Source organism: Camelus ferus, chromosome 13 (assembly GCF_009834535.1).
Source record: "Camelus ferus isolate YT-003-E chromosome 13, BCGSAC_Cfer_1.0, whole genome shotgun sequence".
Classification (NCBI taxonomy): Eukaryota; Metazoa; Chordata; class Mammalia; order Artiodactyla; family Camelidae; genus Camelus; species Camelus ferus.
The window spans coordinates 9,231,561-9,252,139 of record NC_045708.1 but is presented as its reverse complement, the minus strand read 5'-3'; the positions used below and the strand labels follow the sequence as shown (position 1 = coordinate 9,252,139).

General features: G+C 47.6%; 1 protein-coding gene across 1 annotated transcript in view; it reads right to left on the bottom strand.

The window, feature by feature from the left end:
* The window catches only part of KAZN (kazrin, periplakin interacting protein), a 992,786-nt gene that overhangs the window by 936,738 nt on the left and 35,469 nt on the right, over positions 1–20,579 (bottom strand). The gene's annotated exons all lie outside the window — the stretch shown is intronic.

Genomic DNA, 20,579 nt, shown 5'->3' with positions numbered 1-20,579 from the left:
GCCTTCGGTTATCCTTACTCTTCCAAATCTCATCTCTGTTCAGCCTCGCCACACATCATGCCCCCAACAGCTGCAGGTAGCGAGGTGCTACGGGGGTCACAGCACACAGGTCTACACCGGCACCTTCTGGGTTCTGATCCTGGCTTTGCTGCTTGCCCGCTGTGTGGCGCTGGAGAGGTCTTGTCCCAGCTCCAAGCCTCTGCTTCCACCTCACCGAGTCGTCGCCGGACTGAGAGATGGCCTCCACACGGGCGCAGCATCCAGGAAGTGCTGCGGGCCGGGGCTGCTGCCAGCACGACTGTTTTAAAGGCAGGCTGAAGTCAGGGCTAAGGGGAAGCCCACACAAAGCGCTGCGAGATCCAAGGGGGGACATGTGTCCCCCGTCCTTGCCCCATCACTGTTCCTGGAAAGACGGTCCTCTCTCCATTCCTGTTACTGTCTTTCTCCTGGGTACCTGAGCAGACTCTTACAGGGACAGCCGCTCAGGTGTGTGGAGGGAGCAGCAGAGGCAGGAAAAGATGAGGGAGGGAAAGGCAGGTAAAGGGGTTGAGGGTACAAGGCAGAAGGAGGGGAGTCGGGAGGAAGGGGGAAGCAGGGAGCTGGGAGGGAGAAGGGGGGATGGAGGGAGGAGGAGGAAGGAGGAGAGGGGAGGAGGGGGGCGAGGAGAGGCTTGGGAGACCCTGACCTTGGCTCAGCATCCCGGGGCAGCTGCCCCCAAGAAGTCTGCCTGGAAATGACCGAAGCTAGGACAGCCGCCCTGACAGCGCTGCTCCCTCGCAGGCGCCCTTTCTGCGGTCCTCTGCCTCCCTCTCCTGGGCTCCCTGTCAAATAAGCCTGTAAATCAGGAAGGCCCAAGCCCCTCGTGCAGGACAGCAACTTGGCAGGAAACCAGCCGGAATTAGGAACACCGGGCGGCCCGTGAGGACCTTCTAATTCAGAGGGAAACACTCGGCACTTAGTGAAGACATGGAAATGGTGTAATTCAGTCAGATGGACCTGCTGGCTGTGAGGGGACTCTGCCCTGTGGAAGCGGATGATTAAGACACAGCTCCTGCCCCCTCGATTCCACAGCAGAGTGAATTCATCCCAGCCGGCCCCCGGGACCCGCTGTGCATCCGGCGTGCATGGGCCCGAGCTGCGAGCGCGGGCGAAGACGTGGTGCCGGCCCCCCACTCGGCGCTCCAGTCTCGCTGGGGGCACAGTGCAGGTGGACGGCGCCACGCCGGCAGGTCCGAGGGGTCAGAAAGGGATTCCTTCCGAAGCAATGATCACTCCATCTCCCACCGTAATAAAAACACCACCCTCGTCCAATTGCTGAGCACTGGACACCTTCTGGGTATCAGACAGAACAGCATCACAACTTCACTCAAGTCCCGAAACAGCCCTAGAAGGTCAACGTCCCCACCATGCGAGGAGGTGAGTGCTGTGATTGCCCCCAACCCTAAGCCACCTTCCTCTCCCTTGAGTGCCCCCACCAACCTCCAAGCAGACCTCCCCGCTTCGACCCCCTACAACCTAGTCTCAACGTAGGACCCACAATCATCCTTTCAAACACAAGTCAGATCCTGTCCCTCCAGTATCCTCCCTCCATGTCACCCTGTGAAAGGTCCCTGGTGTCTCTATCCTCTTCTGCGGCCACTGTCCCACTGCCATCCAGCCTCTCCACCCTGCCCCCCTTGGAATGTCCCAGGAGCACACCTGCCCCAGGGCCTTTGCTCTAGCTGTGCCCCATGCCCGGGTCCCTTCTCCCCAGGCTCCCTGCCTCCTGGTCCCTTCACCTGGCCCCTGCTTCAAGTCTTTGCTCAAGTGTCACCTCTCAGGGATGCCTTCCCTCGCCACCCTATTCCATGCCTCCTCACTGAGGTAGGCCTCAGTGGTCCGTCCCTCCCTCCCCTGTGTCCACACCCTCCACGCTGTCACTTCTCAGCACCTTCCTCTAAGAGGCAGCCCACAGACTGCAGTGGCGTGCCTCCCAGTAGAGGCTGTGTGAACCTCTGCTCTCTCAAAGCACTGCTGCCATGAGAACAAGTCCGGACCAGCCTGCTGGAGGATGCGAGACCACAGGAGCAGGGGAGAGCTGTTCTCAGGCCATCCTAGACCAGCCAGCAACCACAGACATGTGAGTGAGGCCAGCCAAGACCAGCCAAGAGCAGGGGAGTGCCCAGCATAGCCCAGCCCAAACTGCACAGAGGGATACACATATGGGCTCCACAGCAGCCGTTGTTCGAGACCATCAGGTTTGGTGATTGTTACGCAGCAGCAGCTGACTGCTACACCTGCCCCAAACACTGCCAATCACCTCACCATCCCTGGCATTTTTCTTTTTCCCACAGCACTTATTACCTTCTAATACTCTATAAAATATACTTATTTGTTATGTGTATTGCTTACTGTCTGTCTCTCCCAATTAGATGATACAGAACTGTATCCTCCTCAAGGGCAGACACGCATGTTTTGTTCACTGGTGCCTCCCCAGGTGCTTAGGACAATGTATGCTGTATAATAGGTGCTCAGGAAATAACTGGAGAATTAATAAACAAGTGAATACATAATCATAACAATCCCACCACTGTCGTCTGAGCACCTGCCAAACAACAGGCATTATGCCAAGCTCGGTGATCAGTGGGCTTATTTAACCCCCACAACAGCATTCTGAGGTAGGTGCTCTCATCCTCATTTTACTGAGGAGAAAGTTCAGACTCAGAGAGGTTAAGTAATCAGATGAAGGCTGCACAGCAAGCAAGTGGCAGAGCTGTGATGAGAACCCGGGGATTGGACTACAAAGCTCATTTAGTGTACTGTCCTGCCTACCATCCCATCCTCCAAACACAAGACACACACACAGCCCAGAGCAAAGATGTTTAACCCCTTAAAGGAGCACAGAAGGGGGTGGGGGGGGTGGGAGTGGAGAGAAATTTTCATAGAGGAGACAGCAGTTGAACTAGGCTGTGAAGCATGAATAGGATTTTTAAAGAGATAAGAAAAGAGATAAGAGGTAGTTGTTATTTGCTTAGAAAATTCTCTATTTGCCCAGATGATAAACTCATTCCTAAAAGCGCCAGAAGAATAACAATTAAAGCAACATCCTCCAACAGAAAATGCCCCATGGACAAAGGATGCTGTTGGCTTAGGTTTGAGGAGGATACGCCCATTTGGAGACACATTCCATGTGAGGGAATACCAAAGGGGACGACTGGGGCAGGGCAGCAAAGCTGGGGAATTTCAATTCAAGGAGTGCTTCTCAAGTGCACCCCAAAATAATGTGCCCCAAAATGCGGCACCCCAAAATGTTGCACCCTAAACACTGTACCCCAAAATGCTCTGCCCCCAAAATACTGGGCCCCCTAAAGGATCCAGTGAGTTTTTAAAGTTAAAAAATAAAACCTTCACACTCTCCCTTAACCTCCCTCCCTCCTTTCCAGCTCCCAATCTGTTTCTAAATCAGGTTGTTTCTGTCCTGAAAACAGCTCTCCACCTATGTTAGATGGCCAGCAGCTTCCTCCTAGACTCTGGCCCAAACCTCCCGTCTGTCTCCCTGACCCTCCGGCCCCTCCGACCCCTTCCCCCACTGCCCGCGTCTCTCTAGTTCATCGCCAAAGCTGACATCAGAGTGATTTTTTAAACGCAGGTGTTACTGTGTCCGTTCCTCCTTTAATCTCTTGCTGACATCAAGACAAAGTCCCAACTTCCTGTTATAACACATGAGTCCCTGCAGAGTGGCCCCATTCATCTTCCCCCCAGAGCCCTGACCCCCACAGGGCTCCTCGCCATCACCAGGATGCCCCCCAACCCTCCATTCATCACGCTGCTGGATGAGCCATTCTGAACTCTCTCCCCCACTTCTCTGCACCTCAGTTTTCTCATCTGAAAAATGGGTAGGATGCCACTTATTACTCAAACTTGTGAAAAGAAATGGAAATAATGCAAGTGACAGCTTCTATCCAAGCCCCAGAGAGCCCCAAGCTGTGTTGGGACAGCTGAGCTGGGAGCTGGTCTGGTGGCTCCTTCCTCTGTGTGGGTAAAGTCACTCACCATCCTGAGGAGGTGCTGTTTTGTATGCAAGGCCAAAATTGGTCCTACCAACAGTCTGGGCAATGCACCTCTGATGCCCCATAGGACAGCCACCCGCCTCCCCTCCCCCAACTCTCCGACCTCATTTTCTGCCCCCACCCCCACCCCTGACCCTCACTCTCCTGCAGCCACACTCCCCTCCTTCCTCAAGCTCCCACCTCAGGGCCTTTGCATCTGCTCTTCCCACTGCCCAGAATGTTCTTCCCAGATATCCACGCAGCCCACTCCCCCCCTTCCTGCAGACCCTTCTCCAGGGATAAATCACAGGCAGGATGGAGCGAGACATGAGCTCCTGCATGGCCAACACTCCAGCAGGGAAATTCTTTTTTCAGTTTTACCCTGAGTAAATGGTTAACCATCCAACAAAAAACACCATTGTTTGCATGAATTTCTGGATAATTCTAGCAGGGAATGAGGAAGAGAGACAAAGAGAGAACAAACAAATTACACTGCTCCCAGGCACCTTTGACCTTCCTTAAATTTGCCTTTGGAAGAAGATTCCAGTCAACTCGCTTCAAACAGCACCCACCCCCACTGCACTCTCTACTGTGCCGTGTACCACCGTCTGCTGGGGTCTCTCCCCGCTAGGAAGTGGACACCATGAGGGCAGTGTGCGTCGGGGTGGGGTGGGGGTTGGTTTTGTGGTTTATTATCTGTATTTTCAGTGGAGTAGAAGCCAGACTCCTTCTCCTGAAATCACACATAGCTCTGCACACACACAGACCCTGGGAATGAAATCACTGCACCAACTGTAAGCAGGAAGAAGGGGAGATGGGAGGCCAGGGGCTTCGTGTCTCTTATTCTCTACTTAATTCTCAGCACCTAGAACATGCCTGGCACACAGTAGATGCTCATTATATATGCAGTCAGAAACTGACACATTGTAACTGTATACTTCAATTTTTAAAAAAAGAAAAAAATTTAAATAAAATTTTGAAATTAAAAAAAATGTGGTCGGATGAACTAATATGCTGGTCCTTTCTCAGCCAGGGGCTCAGTGCCTGCGAAAGCTGTGACTAAGTGAACTGGGCTGAGATGAACTCTCCAGACCATGGTCCCCAGAGTCCCGCCCTGACGCACCAGGAGAGGGAAGCTGGGACGAGCCGGGGTTTTCCATAAGCCTGTACAGAACACAGGAGCACAGACTTCCCTCCGTCCCCAACCATGGCCCAGTCCATGCCCAACACCTGAAAGCCCACCTTTGGAGACCTATCCTTCCACGTGTTCTCAGACGCAAAGCACAGGTAAGACCGCCGCGAGGTTTCGGAAAACACAAGCTGACTGCAGAAATAACCCTGAGGTTGGGTCTCCCCTCCATCCAGGTGGCCTATTCATGCTATTTACAGCTTGACCACAAGAGGTCACTGTGGACACACACAGCATTCGAGAAGGACCTCGTTAGAGAGTGAATTTGTTCTGATTTCTTTAAGTCTTTGCGACCAGGGCACGTAGGGAAATGCCTCCGTACCAACAGCTTTGGGACTGATTCTAAAACTGCTAGAACATACATGACTTCGGTGCATCTTTATAAAAGTGACAGGTACAACTAAAGGTGGGTTCTAAAGTGGTCAGGATACCTGGCTTAGCATCCAGCCCCATCTGCCTGTGTGATCTTAGGCAAAGCTCTCTGCCTCAGTTTCCCTTCCTGCAAAATGGGATAATAATAATAATGCTCTCCTTGTAGGGGTTTTGTGAGCACTAAATGAGTGATGTACACAGAACTCTCAGAACAATGCCGGCAGACTCAGGATTTGTAAAACTTACCTGTTGTCATTTTTCCTTTATATCTCTAAGCATGATTTAAAACGATAAATTTTGTTATTAATCATAGCTTTTTTTTCCTCATTAGACTGTAACTTCCATGAAGGCAAGGATGGGGTTTTATATATTTTTTTCAACATTTTATTAGAAAATATTTCAAATACATGAGTGTAGAAGGAATAGCCTGTGTCTGCTTCTGCTCACCACTGCCCCCTCCCCAGCCCCCAGTGCATAGTAGGCCTTCAACAAACGATTTTCTAATGGCTGTTTATTAGGTGCTATTATAAGCCAGGTGGGTGTCAGGTACCAGGGCTAAAAGACTGAATCAGACCCAGACCCTGTGATAAAGGAGCTCGCAGTCAAGTGAGAAAGGCTGGCTGAATCTCATTCTCCCAGGTTCGGGGTGAATGCATGAGGGGAGTGGCAGTACCTCACCTAGTCAGGCGAGGCTCCCTGGAAGAAACCTCAGTGCGTGGAAATGCAGGGTGCACAGGAGCTAGTGTGGTGAGAAGCTGAGTGGGCGGGGGGGGCAGTGGTCGGCAGGGAAGAGCACCCCAGGCAGCGTGAACAGCAAGTGCAAAGGCCCTGAGGGTGTGAGAGGGCACAGCCAAGCTCAGTAGGACCGGGGGACTGATTGCCAGATAATTCTTCAATATGACTCACTCTATTGAAGCATTTTCCGGGCTGTTCTGGGAACTGCATAAAGAGAATTCGTCATGAATCCTGCCTGTTCCTTCCTCCTGGCCAACTTGCAGTCCATCCCAGAGCCTCTCATGGCAAGGTCCACCACAGTCCACAAGGTGGCCTGTACGATCGGCATTTCAAGCCGCAGAGGGCCCACCCCCAGCTCCAGAAGGATGGAAAGCCAAGTCGGAGAGACCAGCTAGGAGATGTCTGCAGCCACCTGGATGTGATTGAACTGGGGCTGAGAATCACTGTGGTGGCACAGATGGAAAGAAAGCCTGGGGGTGAGGCAGGACCAGAGGCGAGAACAACAGGGTGGATGTTAACAACAGGCAGGGATGGCTGGGATGGACGTCAGACCCTTCCAAGCAAGCTGGTCCCTGCATCTTCCTCCAAGTGCATCTCCATCCACCTCCAACCCCTTTGTGCTCCGGCCACACACATGTCCCTTCTGTTCTGGAACCTGCCAACTCGTTTGCTCCTCAGAGTCTGTCCACCCTCCCACAGACTCATCTCCCTGCCCAGAGATGAGTTCCCCTGCACACCCCATCACTTCTCCCAGGCCTGGTCACCCCTCAAATATGACCCCAGGGAGGTTCCCTGGCCTCCCTCCAAAGCAGATTCTCCCCAGCCTGTTAATCTCTTTCATTAAACCTTGTGCCTTTCCTTAAGACAACTTATCAAAATTAGCAATTGAACATCTATCTGTGCACAATTAACCGCCATGTCCCCGACACCACCATAAGATCCAGGTGCACACCCCATGGTATCAGTGCTCCCCAGTGTACCCAGTGCCCAGTCTGCGCCCGGCATGTGTAAGTGCTTAATAGATATCTGAATGAATGAGTGGGGCCAGCAGTAAGGCATCTGCCCCTTTGATAGCCAGCAGGATGATTACCATCAGGTTCCCAACCTTAAATGTCCGGCACTGACCAATCTTGTCCCCAGGGTGTCAGTGTCACTGTCATGATCATGATCCGATTTATCACGAACAGTAGATGCCTGCATCCTGTTGGAAACACGGACACCCAGGTCAGCATTGCTCCCCAGTCACCCCATAGCTCATCGCCCTCCTACTGGCTAAACAGCACTTACCACTGTCATAAATTATCTTAGTTATTGGTTTGCTTGTTTTTTTCTGACTCCCCGCCCCAGAAGAGCAGGGACCCGGATCATCTTGGTCACTGCCCATATGCCCAGTATCGAAGAGCAGTGCTTGGCATCCAGGAGGCATTAACTCTCACCTTACAGTCTGTTTATGTCATTTCATTTTGCATTTCCACACACCTCTGTGGAGCAGGTGCAGTAAGCCCGCATCACAGGTGAGGGGACAGAGTCCAGGGGCTGAATCAGGGCTGGCCGGTGGCAAGCAGCGGTGACTAGCATTCTTACTCCCCGACTCAGAGCTTTCTCATGAGGCTCTGACACTGGGCAGGACTTCTCCTTCCACCTCCAACTCCTGGAGCTTCCCTACAACACTCAGAGCAAAGACAAGACTGTCCCGTTGGCAAGACCCACACTGGCTGTCCCCAGCGTAGTCAGGTCCTCACCTACCCACCCACCTAAGACAGAATTAAGGGGCAATGTTTACAAGTGGCCTCACCACCCAGGATGCTGTAGCCCCATGGAGTAACCAGGACCCCTCAGGACCTTGAAAACACACCTCGCTTCCCTGGGTCTTCATTTACTAATCTAAGACCTAAGAAACAGAGAGCAGCTCTCTCAACTCTTCCTACATCTTCTCCGTGCATCCTTCAAGTCCTTGCTGGTTTGTCTTAAACCTGAAGCTTGGTAACTTGTTCCCCAACAACAAGAGAGCGGGTGCACCTCATGCTCCGAGTGTATGCCCACAGTCATGTAAGCACAGCCTTCCTGCCGGAGCCAGCAGCAGTGACCACACCATGAGGTGGGTGACACCGGAGGCCACAAACAGAGGACGAGCGCCCTGGAGGGATGCCCGGAAAGAAACGATGACCGTGTGTGTGTGAACACTTCACAAGAAATACTTCTCCTGGAAGTTCCTTTCAAAATGTGAGCTGGCCAGGAATTGGAGGACAGCTTTGTCATAGGTCAAAACCAAACTCAAATGAAAGGACAGTGACAAGGATGTCTCTGGGTAGAAGATTCAACCACTTGGAGAATCAGGGCTAGAACTGGGCTAATTTGGCATTTTCATAAATAATCAAAAAAAAAAAAAAAAGAGAGAGGAAGAAATGATGGAGTAAAACCTACAGACATCATTAAAACTCCTTGCAGGGTGACATGCCAAGCAGAGAGGAGTTGGCTTGAAGACTGTACCATTTTGTGGCAAGAACAACAAAGAGAATGCCAACAAGGGAAAAATACTGACTAATGATTTAGAGGGAATTAATGCAAAACAACTTTGACTCAGTTAATAAAAAAGGGAACACATTTTTTCCAGTTCCTGTTGGGACTGATCAGTGCATTCATCCCTCATTTATCCAACAGCCTTTCCAGGATCTTTACCTTAAGTCTCACTGGGTGCTGATGTGATGGGCACTGACAATATGTAGGTGCCCGTGATGAACCCAGTGGAAGAGCACTTCCTAGCAGAATGGCTGATGTGACCCAGCAGTCGTGGGCAGCATCGTTAAGCTCCCAGGGGACGAGACGTTCCATCCCTGTTGAGGGACATTAAAACGACCCATGGCGTTCCTCAGTGCCACCGTCTTTACTTTTTCCTTAAAGTTTGGAGTTAGGAAGGTTATGTTCATGTAGTAGCAACAGGCTTCCTTTTGAGGTAAAATATTAGTCGTATCAAGGTCTAATATTAAAATAGAATCTTCAGGGAACCCCAACAGGGTGGGACACTTTCTAAAAAAGCAAAGATGGCTTTAAGTACTCACACATCCATCTAATGTCTCCCCCCACGTTCCTCTCCTTTCCAGACTCCTGAGTTGGGAGAGTGACTTCGGAACGAACGTGCATGGCTCTGGAACTTGAACTCAGGTACAGCACAGCTGTGACCTCTCAGGATGAAGGGTGACGGTACAAGGAGGAAACCACGCCCCCTGGTTAGCTGTCTGCTGCCCCCCGCCACCTCCCGCAGGTCCCCTAAGAGGACTCCGTGTTGTGTGGGCAGAGCTGTAATTGGTAGGAAGTGACTTGGGAAGTAATGATCATTTGGCAGCTTTTCAATCCTTTGTGGAAAAACTGGCTCGTGATGACAGATTAAGAACGTGTGCTTACTGCTACCCACTTACCATGTCCCTGTCCCCAGATCCTGTGAAATACATGGGAAATATTTTCTTACAGAAAGAATTCTTAAAACTCTGAAAGGTGAAAAACGAATTTCATCAGCAAGCCAAAACTGGGGGGAGGTTTCTAAAAGAGAGGACAGAAGAGAGTCAGATGAATGGGAGAGACGAAAAGAGAGAAAACCACAACCCGAAACATATTTGGGTGAAGACCGCACAGAGGCAGGGGCAGGGTGTGGTGCTCCAAGCCCCAGCTCAGCGGAGAGACAGAGGGGGAAGAGGTGCTTGGGTGTCACTAGGGGAAGAAGGAGGCACCGTACTGAGAACATCGGGACAGGCAGCCCACCCCTCCCCCTTGTGCGGAGCAGCAGAAGGAAGCACGCCCAGCCTGGAGCCGTGCGTGTGGGCCTGGGGTCCGGGAACTAGGGAGACACCGACAGAGCGCCCCACACCCAGAGGAGGCGCCGGCGTGCCCACCAAACCGCACATCCCAATCGTCCTTCCGTGGACACAGACTGCGGTGAACAGAAAGGACGCTCCCGGAGAGAGGAACAGAGGATCTTGAACATGAGGATGAGGGCACAGCCAAGACCCCTGCCGCGTGGAGGGAAATCCACACCTTGAAAAAGAAGCTTCAAAGTGAACAAAGGAAGGAATTAACACCTGAAGAAATAGAAATAACAAAACAAACAGTGATTTTTAAAATAAGCATAATTAATATTCTCAAAAATTCAGCCTAAAAAGTCTCTAACATAAGAACCAACTAACGTAATTACAAACTAAGAACCAACTAATGTAATTACAAATAGTTAGACGATTGTCAACATTTCAAAACATGACCATCCAAATTAAAAATTCAGCAGAGGGCCGTATATCAGAGAACACACAGCTGAAGATAAACTGTGTAAGATGGAATATCTGAGTTTAGAAATTCCCCCAAATGTCCTTCAGAGATCTTAGAGATATAAAATACCAGAGAAAAAGAGATCAAAGACAGAAAGTGGAAGAGAAAAGTTAAAAGACATATAAGGGAAAACCTGAGAGTTTCCAGTAGGTGTCTGATACACCACAGTCCAACAGAAATACAACACGGGCTTTAAATACCTGCCACATATATAATTTTACATTTTCTAATGGCTACTTAAAATGTAGAAAGAAACAAGTGAAATTATCCTTAATAATAACAATATATTTTAATACATTACACACAAAATGTTACCATTTAAACATGTAGTCAATAGTCAAATTTATGATGCCTGTTTTAAAAGTGAGTGTTAAAAATCTGAAGTGTATTTTAAACTTAGAGCGTGTCTCAATTCAGACTAACTACACATCAAATGATTAAGTGTCACATGTGTCCGGATGGCTACCGTGTGGGACAGCACAGATCTATCAGGAACTCGAGAACAATTAGAATACAGGAGGGGAAGCAGGAGATAAGCTGGAGGAGATAAACTGAAGATGAATCTTCAGTTTAAAAGAGCTCACCCCACTGTTTAGAAACACAACAGAGAACTTTCAGAGCAAAATAAAGAAAACCCGAAACAATTCCAGAAAAGACAATAAGATCTTCAACACAGGAATGAACATCAAGCTCAGATCAGATCTGTTGTTGACAAGACCAACGACAAGACCAAAAAAAAGTTAATTTCTGCAGAAAAGTTATCTCAGATCAGGAATTCTCTGCTCAGATGAATTGTCATTTGATGTTGAGGTGAAAATAAACTGTGCATGTGTAGATACTCAAAAAGTTCATCCTAAGATCCCTTCTAAAATCTCTGCAAAGAGTTAGTTAATCAGATTTGGCTTGGGTTCAAGCTCGACTTGTACAGCATTAAGTACCCCAGGGGCCAAAAAATATCTCCAGATTTGAAGAGCTAAGTGTCAGTTTAGACCATTCCACCCAGGCCTTTAGGAGTAGCCACAACTCCCTCCCTCAGCACATGAGCCCAAAACCCACCCCCAGCACATGAGGGGTGAGGAAGGAGAGAAGAGGAGGAATCATGGCAGCTCTGGGCCTCCCAGCCCAACTGCCCATCAGTGTCAGACAGATGTTCCATAGCCACCCCCACAGACTGTTCTGACGAACACCTCACTCTCCCTACTCCTGAGACAGCCTGTTCCACTGATTGTTGGGCAGTCTTGCCTGTTGGAGAGCCCTTTGGGTTGAGCTAAAATTTTATTTCCCTATATCTTAGGAATAAAAGAATTACATAATTAGGATGGAAGTCAAGATCACTCTGGTTCAATCTCATTTTAAAGATAAAGAAGTGGCAGCCCAGAGAGGGAAAGTGACACCCCCAAAGTCACACAGCACAGCAGTGGTCCCGCTGGCACGACTGGCATTTGATCTCTGCTTATGGGTTGGCCAGTGGCCTTCCAACATGGGGAGCTTTCCATGACGATGCAGTGGAGGGACTTTTCAGGGTCACAGTCAAAGCAATAAAAGTGGGGCGTCATCTCTGTACTGTGGTCCAGAGGCCAGCTTTATAAAGTGCTCTGAGCTGAAGGTTCTGCCCCAGAAAGGCATCTGAAGATTTTTATCTGTTCCTGAAGACACTGCCCGATTTGGTGCTGTCCACTCTCTGTCTTTCTACTGAGAAGCCCAGCACAGGGTACTTGGAGCACAAGGAGGCAGCTCAGGAAAAAAAAAAAGTCAGCAGCTCTAAGGAGCCCTGAAACTCTGTCTCTCATTCAAATAAGCAGCAGCTGGAAGGAAGAAGATTACACACCAGCGCTCCAACAATCAGCAGCTCCCACAGGTCCGCAGGAATTTGGGTTAAGACAGCACCCTTACTTAGAGCAAACAGGTCTGACCTGGTTCAAGGGTTCCCTGGGAAACAATCTCCAAAACTGCCCTGCTGAGAATAAACAGCAGAGTCCCCCCGAGGTAAGACAGCCAACAGGGCCACAGGGCCGTGGGTCCTACCTTCCTCCCAGGAGGTCCGAGGGTTTGGGGCGTCATGTTCCTCACGACGCAGTCACTTTAAAGATTTGTAGGAATGCAGACACGGTGGGAAGGGAGTCAGGGGGCCTATCTCCATCCTCACCGCTGGCCTGGACTCAGAGCCTGAACCACAGACCACATCAGCACAGTTGAGACCAACCCTACACCAGCCAGCCGGCGTCGTCCCATCAGCCCCACGTCAGCCCAGAAAGGCAGGTTCTGTCGTTATCCTCATTTCCGAGCGAAGACTCAGAGCAGTTCAGTCACCTGGCTGAACATTCAGCATGGGTAACATCTTATTGTGTGTAAGGTCATGTGACTTATCAAATCAGATCCCCTTTGAGAGTGAAGAGATAGCTGTTACTATGATTAATAGCTAATTATATAATTAATACAATCATTAGTCCAGGATAACAGGCATACTTTGGGGCTGTCCCAAGCTCACCAGGAAGTGTGGTCATCTGACTAGGTTACGTGCCAGGCATGTTTCTAAGTGCTTCATATGTATTAGCTCATCCCACCTCACATACCATTATACCCATTTCACAGATGGAAAAGTCAAGGCACGCAGCTGTGAAGTGGTAGGCTGGGGATGTGAATCCGAGCCACCTAGCTCTGGGTCCCACGCCCTAACCACTGTGCAATCCTGCCTCTCCTGGACCCAGGATGCATGCTCAGATGGGGCTGACCTGTCCACACCACTATGTTCCCTCCTCTCCACTCAACAAAGCTGGTTTATTACCTGCTAATGCAGCATGTTAGGGTAAAGCAGGGCTGGGTGTTAGCATCAAAGGCTGAAACTAAGAGAAATCCTACGGCCCCCAGACAAGGTCCCTTCCCAGTAAGACCAGCAACATTCAGTGCTACCTTCTCCTTCAATGTCACTTCCCAGGGAACTGCGACACTGTTGCATCTCTTGGGAGGGCCATTCATTCCTTCCCACATCCATTTAACCCACAGTTCTGGATGGGCCCCAGGAGGTAGGCCTGTGCCAATGACATCAGGAAGTCCCCTTGTCCTATGGCTGCATCGGGGCTCAGCCAATGTGAAGCGAACCAGGAGGGCAGAGAACGAAAGATGGGAGAGGTAGGGGCCTCCCCTGCTCTCTCCTGCAGGTGGCAGTCGGCCGGCCCCCGCTCCCACCAGGCAGCCCCTCCCCCCCTGGCCAGCTCCGGCCTGGGGGCTATGATGCCTCCCCGTGGGCAGTAGCCCGTGGGCCATCCTGCCATCCTGCCCCCACCCTTGCAAACTGTATCTTTAGTAGCACCAATAACCCCATTTGAACATGCCAGCTACTTCCTGCCAGTCTACTGAGGAAACCAGCAAGAAAGTAGACAGTTCACTAGTTCAAAAAGATACCTGGAATTTGAACTTCGTGCCAGGCAGTGTGCTGAAGCCTGGGGATTTACTATTGAAGAAGAAGGAGGAGGGGACGGGGGAGGAGGAGAAAGAGAAGGAGGAGAAGAAGATCAAAACCAGACACAGTCCCTGGCCTTATGGAGCTTACAGTCTGATGAGAGAGACAATCAAATCCCAGAGAGGTGACCCTGGAGAGCACTGACCTGGCCAGGAGGTCAGGAGGGCGGAAAGGATATCATGATGGCATTGTGCAAAGCCACTGGAAGGACACGGAGAAGGTCTTGGATCCTAACTCAGCCCTAGGATGGAGGAAGGGCAGCCCCAACAAGGCACATGGGAAACCCAAGGCCTGGGAGACATGGCGTGCCAGGAGCTCAGCCACAGGGTGGGAGGCAGGAGAGGTGCAAACGGGGCTGAAAAGCAAGTCAGAGATGAGGTCAGCAAGGTCCCTGCGGGCCGTGCAAAGGCTTTCAGGCCTTACCTGGCCTCGGTGCCTCAAAATCGTAGCCAGAAAGACCGTCCCAATATCAAGCCAGTCCTGCGGTGAACAGCTGCAGGAGGAATTCTCTCAAACCTGCAACTGAGTGTCATCTTGGCTGCGTTTTGGGCAGTAGCTCCCTGATTGCCTTTGACCTCAGAGGCTGGAGGCTGAGAATGGGGACTCTGGGGTCAGCCTATCTGGGTCTAGATCCTGTTCCCACCTACCGACTGGGTCAGCCTGGACAAGTCAGCTCCTGGGTGGCCAGGAGTCCTTCCCTGCAGAGGAGGGACGGTAACAGCCTGTGCCTCGCAGGACACTGTGAAGTTGGAATGCGCTTAAGTTCAAGGAGACTTAGCACCCTGCCTGGCGTGGGAAAGGGCTCAGTAAGTGTGGGCGACCGGGGTTATCGCTGTGGAACCCCACGCAAAGGCTTGCGGAAAACCCCCAAAAGCCTCCTCCAACACGGGGGTGGAAAGCCATGCAGAGGCTATTAAATGTTTGATGAGGACCGCTGCCTGACACTCCAAGGCTTATCTTTTTTTTTTTTTAAGCCCTGAGTGATCTAATTAGTCATCATTTTCAAAGCAAGTTGTCCTTGAATCTCTCCCGCTGCCACTGAAACAGGAGGTACTCCTGCTGGCCCGGAGCCCCTGCGGAAGCTGTGTCTCCAAGCACAAGAGCTCACAGGGCGTTCTCGGGAATGATTCAGGAACAAAAAGGCATTTTGTGCAGGCAGATGTTTCGCGATAATTAAGTGTGGTCCCTGAACATAAAAAATTAGAGCTGCTGAAAATAAAAATCTGAGAGGAACTGCAATTTCTGGGACAGCTACTCCCTCTGGGGGGAGGGGGAAGAAAAATGATGTCCTTACCAAAATGTTGGTTGGAATGAATAACAGATTAGATCCAGAAGAGCTGGGTTTGCGTTCTGTCCTACTCAGCACTTACTGAAATATTTATTGAACACCTAGTACATGCACGCTAGGTGCTGGGACACATTAAACCAGAGAAGCAGCCCACGTAACATAAAAGAGCTGGGGCATCTGAGTCACACACATCAAGTCCCATCATGGTTTTGCCTCTTGCTACTTGAGTGGTCTTGGGCAAGACCCTCAGCTCCCTAAGCCTCCATTTTTCCACCTGTGAGATGGGAAAGGGCCTTGGGCAGGACCTTGAGCTGCACCTTCATTTCCAAAAATGGCAGCCTAATGAACAGGAACCAGCAGAGATTCTGAGAAGACTCCTCCAGAGATGTAGAAGGGAAACCAGGAGACCATGGGCAGTATCCCTGAAACAGGAAAGAGACTGTTTCCAGAAAGAAGAAATAGTCCATGATGTCAAAGGCAGCAGAGGGGTTTGACGGGTAAGGCTTGGGAAGTCAAGACTGGATTTCAGCACAGGAAGGTTCCTTCTTGCAGGAAATGCTCCAGCTACCCTCCCTCCCCAAGCAGGTGGCTTTCAGTCCTTCGGTCTTTCTAGTCCCTGCCTGTAGGAGGCTGAGTAAGGACATCAGTTCTTTGTCCCTGGAACCTGTGAAGGTGACCTGACATGGGAGATAGAGGTCTTTGTGGGTATAATTAAGTTCAGGATCTCAAGATGTGGGAGTTTATCCTGGAAGACCTAGGTAAGTGGTCGGTGTTATCACAAGCGTCCTTATGAGAGGCAGAGGGACTCCTGACACGTGCACACAGAAGAGAAAGAGGCGATGGGACCACAGAGGCAGAGGCTGGAGTGATGCAGCCACAAGCTAAGAAACACCTGGAGCCACCAAGACCTGGAGGAGGCCAAGGACAGATTCTTCCCTGGAGCTTCCAAAGGGAGCATGGCCCAGGTAACACGTTGATTTTGGACTTCTGGCCTCCAGAATTATGAGAGAAGAAATTTCAGTTGTGTTGAGCCACCCAGTTGGTGGTAATTCGTTACAGCAACTCTAGGAAACTAATACACAACCTGATTTTAAAATACCAGATGAGTTTAGCAGGGGCCAGTTACAGCCCTAGCAGATAGGGTTATGGACAAAGACAGCTGGAGGAAGTGTTACATGACTTTCAGGGGTATAAAACCTTGGCCAGTTAGGACCTTTGACGTGTACCATGGGGCACAGAGGCAGAGATCATGGGCCTTTTGGAAAACTGATGCCACAGCTATTTAATAAGCACCTACCAGATGCCAACGATTATCCTCGGTACTGGAGGGATAAGTGAACAATTCCAACTTTCTGCAGTGAGCACCTGCGTGAGTGCTGCCATGGATCGCTACACCGGCACACCTGTGTTCACCATCTCTCTCAATCCTCAGAACTGCTCATTTCATCCCCATTTTATGGGCGGGGAAAAGGAGAGATCACTTGTCCAAGGTCACTCAGCCAACAGGAGGAGCACCCTATTTTGGAATCTGGACTCTTCACTACTCCATTCTGCATTTTTATGATGAAGGAAATAAAAATCTTATTTTCAAAGCTCTGTGAGAGTTCTCTTCTATCAACAAGACTGTGGTAAGCAGATTAAAGGCACTTAAATCATGACGTGAGGGATTCAGGTTAGCCAAAAGAATGTTCTTCTTGATAGAAAAGCACCAGAAATTGCTGATCAGGGAAAGAATACAGAAAGGCTAACTCTGGATTTATTTTAAAATAGTATAGTTTATCGGTCTGAGTGACTTTCCCCAAGGACTCAGGGGCCCAGACGGTCTGTCCACTGCCATCTGGCCCCTCCTGCTGCTGGAGCAAGGCCTTCCATGGAAACACCAAGTCCTGTCACTGTGTCCCCCAGGAGTCAGATATGGGGGACCCCACAGAGAGGGGGCCAAAGCAAGCCCAAGAACCATCACCAATGTCTGTGGACCACATCACCACCTCCTTCTCCGACTCAGGTGGCCCTTGCCAGAATAAGCATTAGCCATCTAGTTCCCAATACCCAGCTCGTTCCACCCACTGGGTCCATAAAATCAGTCAATCAGTCAATCAATCAATCTCTCACAAACACACACACACAGACACACATTCACTCATAGAATACATCATTGAGGGTAAATGTTTTTTAAAACAATCATCCTGAGACACAGTTGTGTTTAAAAAAACTCTATGATTGTGAATATGCTTCTAGTTCAATCATGTATTGCTGTATCTATTAGGAGGCGATGTTAGTAGGTGCATATGAATTGTTTTATTTCTATCTTTCCGATCTTCCTTTTTTCAGGAAGATTGAGCCTGTCTTTGCTATTATTATGAAATGTTTCTCCTTATATTTAGTAATGTCTTATGTCTCAAAAGCTACATGGTCTTATATGAACAAAATAACACCACCTTGCTTTTGGTTAGCATTTGCATGGCATATCCTTTTCTATTCTCTTACTGTAAATCTTTCTGTACCTTATATATAAAACATATCTTTTGTAAGAGCACAGCATTGTATTTTCTTTTTTTGTTAATTGGAATATCTTATCTATTTACATATATAATTACAGATATTAATATATCTGGGTTTAAATCAACTATCTATTTCTATTTGTTTTCTATTTGTCAAACTGTTTATATTGCTTATTTTATCTTTTCCTGCCTTCTTTTTGATTAATCAAGTATTTCTTATTATATTTATTCCTCTATTAGCTTTTTAGTTACATTTCACTTCTGTTAGTCTTTACCATAGATATAATGACATGCATCCTTGACTTACCAGAGTCTAATATAAATTATTACTTTTACCCCTTTTTGGACAATTCAAGATGCTTATAACACTAACTCCCTTTGACCTCAGCATCTTTTGTGTAATCATGGTTATGTATTTCAACTTTATATATATCTTAAACAACTTTATTGAGGTATACCTTACATATTTTAAATTTTACCAATCGACAATTCAATGATTTTTAGTAAATTTTTCCAAGTGGTGCAACCATCACCATAAATTAGTTTTAGAGCATTTCATTCCCCCAATAAAATCCTCTGTGTCCATTTATAGTTAATCCTTACTCCTAGTCCTAGCCCTAGGCAACCACTAGTCTCCTTTCTATCTCTATGAACCTACCTTTTCTGGACATTTCATATAAACAGAATCACAATGTGTAGGCTCTTGTGTCTGGCTTCTTTTAGCATAATGTTTTTGAGGATCATCCATGATACAGCATGTGACAATAGTTCACTCTTTTTTATTGCTGAATAGTATTTCATGTGTGACACACCGCATTTTGTCTATCCATTCACCAGCTGATGGACATTTATGTTGCTTGCACTTTTTGTCTGTTATGAACAATGCTGCTATAAACATCCCCATAAAAGTCTTCATGTGGTCATTTGTTTTCATTTCTCTTGGGCAGATACATAGAAATGAAACTATTGAGTCATATTATAGTTTTATCTTTAACTTTTTGCGAAACTGCCGAACTATTTTCTAGAATGGCCGTACCAATTTACATTCTGACCAGCAATGTATAAAAGTTCTCATTTCTCCAGATCCTTGTTGACATTTGTTGTCATCTGTCTTATTTATTAAAGCCATTGTGAAATAGTATCTCATTGTAATTTTAATTTGCATTTCTCTAAGGACTAATGATGTTGAATGTCTTTTCATGTGATTAGCCATTTGTATATCTTCTTCTATATACCACATAGGCCTCTTTTTTGATTGGACTGTTCATGTTTGCATATATTATTTTATAAAATCAGCATATGTTTAGATTTACCCATAATTTCCCTTTGTATTGGTCTTCATCTCTTCCTGCATGTCTGCTCTCCTTTCTGGGATTATGTTTCTTCTGCCTGAAAACTCTCTTCGTTAGTATGCCTTTTAGTATGGTCTGCTGGCAACAAATTCTCTAGATTTTTGTTTGTCTGAGAACAGCTTTATTTCACTGTTGTGTTGTAAGGTTATTTTCTCAGATATGGAGCTCTAAATAGCTATTATTTTCCTTCTGTACTTTAAAGATGATGTTCCATCGTCTTCTGGCTTTCATCACATCTTTAGGGAAGTCAGCTGTTAATCCTGTTGCTCAGTTGAAGACTCTGATTTCCTCTTTGTCTTTCTTTAGTTTTATAATAAAGCATCTAGAGTAGTCTGTTTACTTTTCTTGGGATTTCTAGAACTTCTTGGGTCTACGGCTTGATATTGTTCACCAGTTTGGAAAATTCTTGACTGATATCTATTCAAATATAGCTTCTGCTCCATTGCCTCTCTCTTCTCATTTCAAGATTTAAATTACAGATTTTAGATCTTTTCACCATGTCCCATATGCTTCCTACACTCTTCTGTATTTTCCATCAGTTTTCCCTTTATGCTTCAGTGTGTGTATTATCTATTGATCCTCCAGGTCACTAATCTTTTATGCTGTGTCTAATCTGTTGTCAAACCCATATATTAATTTCAGCTAAAGTATTTTTCTACAGTTTAGAGTTTAGAGTTTCTAGAATGTATCGTTCCAGAGTTGTCATTTGACTTTTTAAAATAGACTCCAGTTCTCTGATAAAATTCTCCAACTTTTATTTCATTAGGCATATTAATCACAGTTACTTTAAAGTCCATGTCTAAATAACAAGTCTTTTTCTTTTCTTTTCTTTTCTTTTTATTGAAGCACTTCAATTATAATGTGTCAATTTCTGGTGTACAGCACAATGTCCCAGTCATGCATATATATACATATATTCGTTTTCATATTCTTTTTCATTAAAGGTTATTACAAGATACTGAACATAGTTCTTGTGCTATATAAAAGAAATTTTTAAAAAATCTATTTCTATATATAATGGCTAACATTTGTAAATCTCAAACTCCCAAATTTATTCCTTCCCACCCTATGTCCCCAGTAGCCATAAGATTGTTTACCAAGTCTGTGAGTCTGTTTCTGTTTTGTAGATGAATTCATAGTGTCCTTTTTTTATTAGATTCCACATATGAGTGATATTATATGGTATTTTTCTTTCTCTTTTTGGCTTACTTCACTTAGAACCATCTCTAGGTCCATCCATGTTGCTGCAAATGGCATTATTTTATTCTTTTTATGGCAGAGTAGTATTCCATTGTATAAATATACCACAGCTTCTTTATCCAGTTGTCTGTTGATGGATG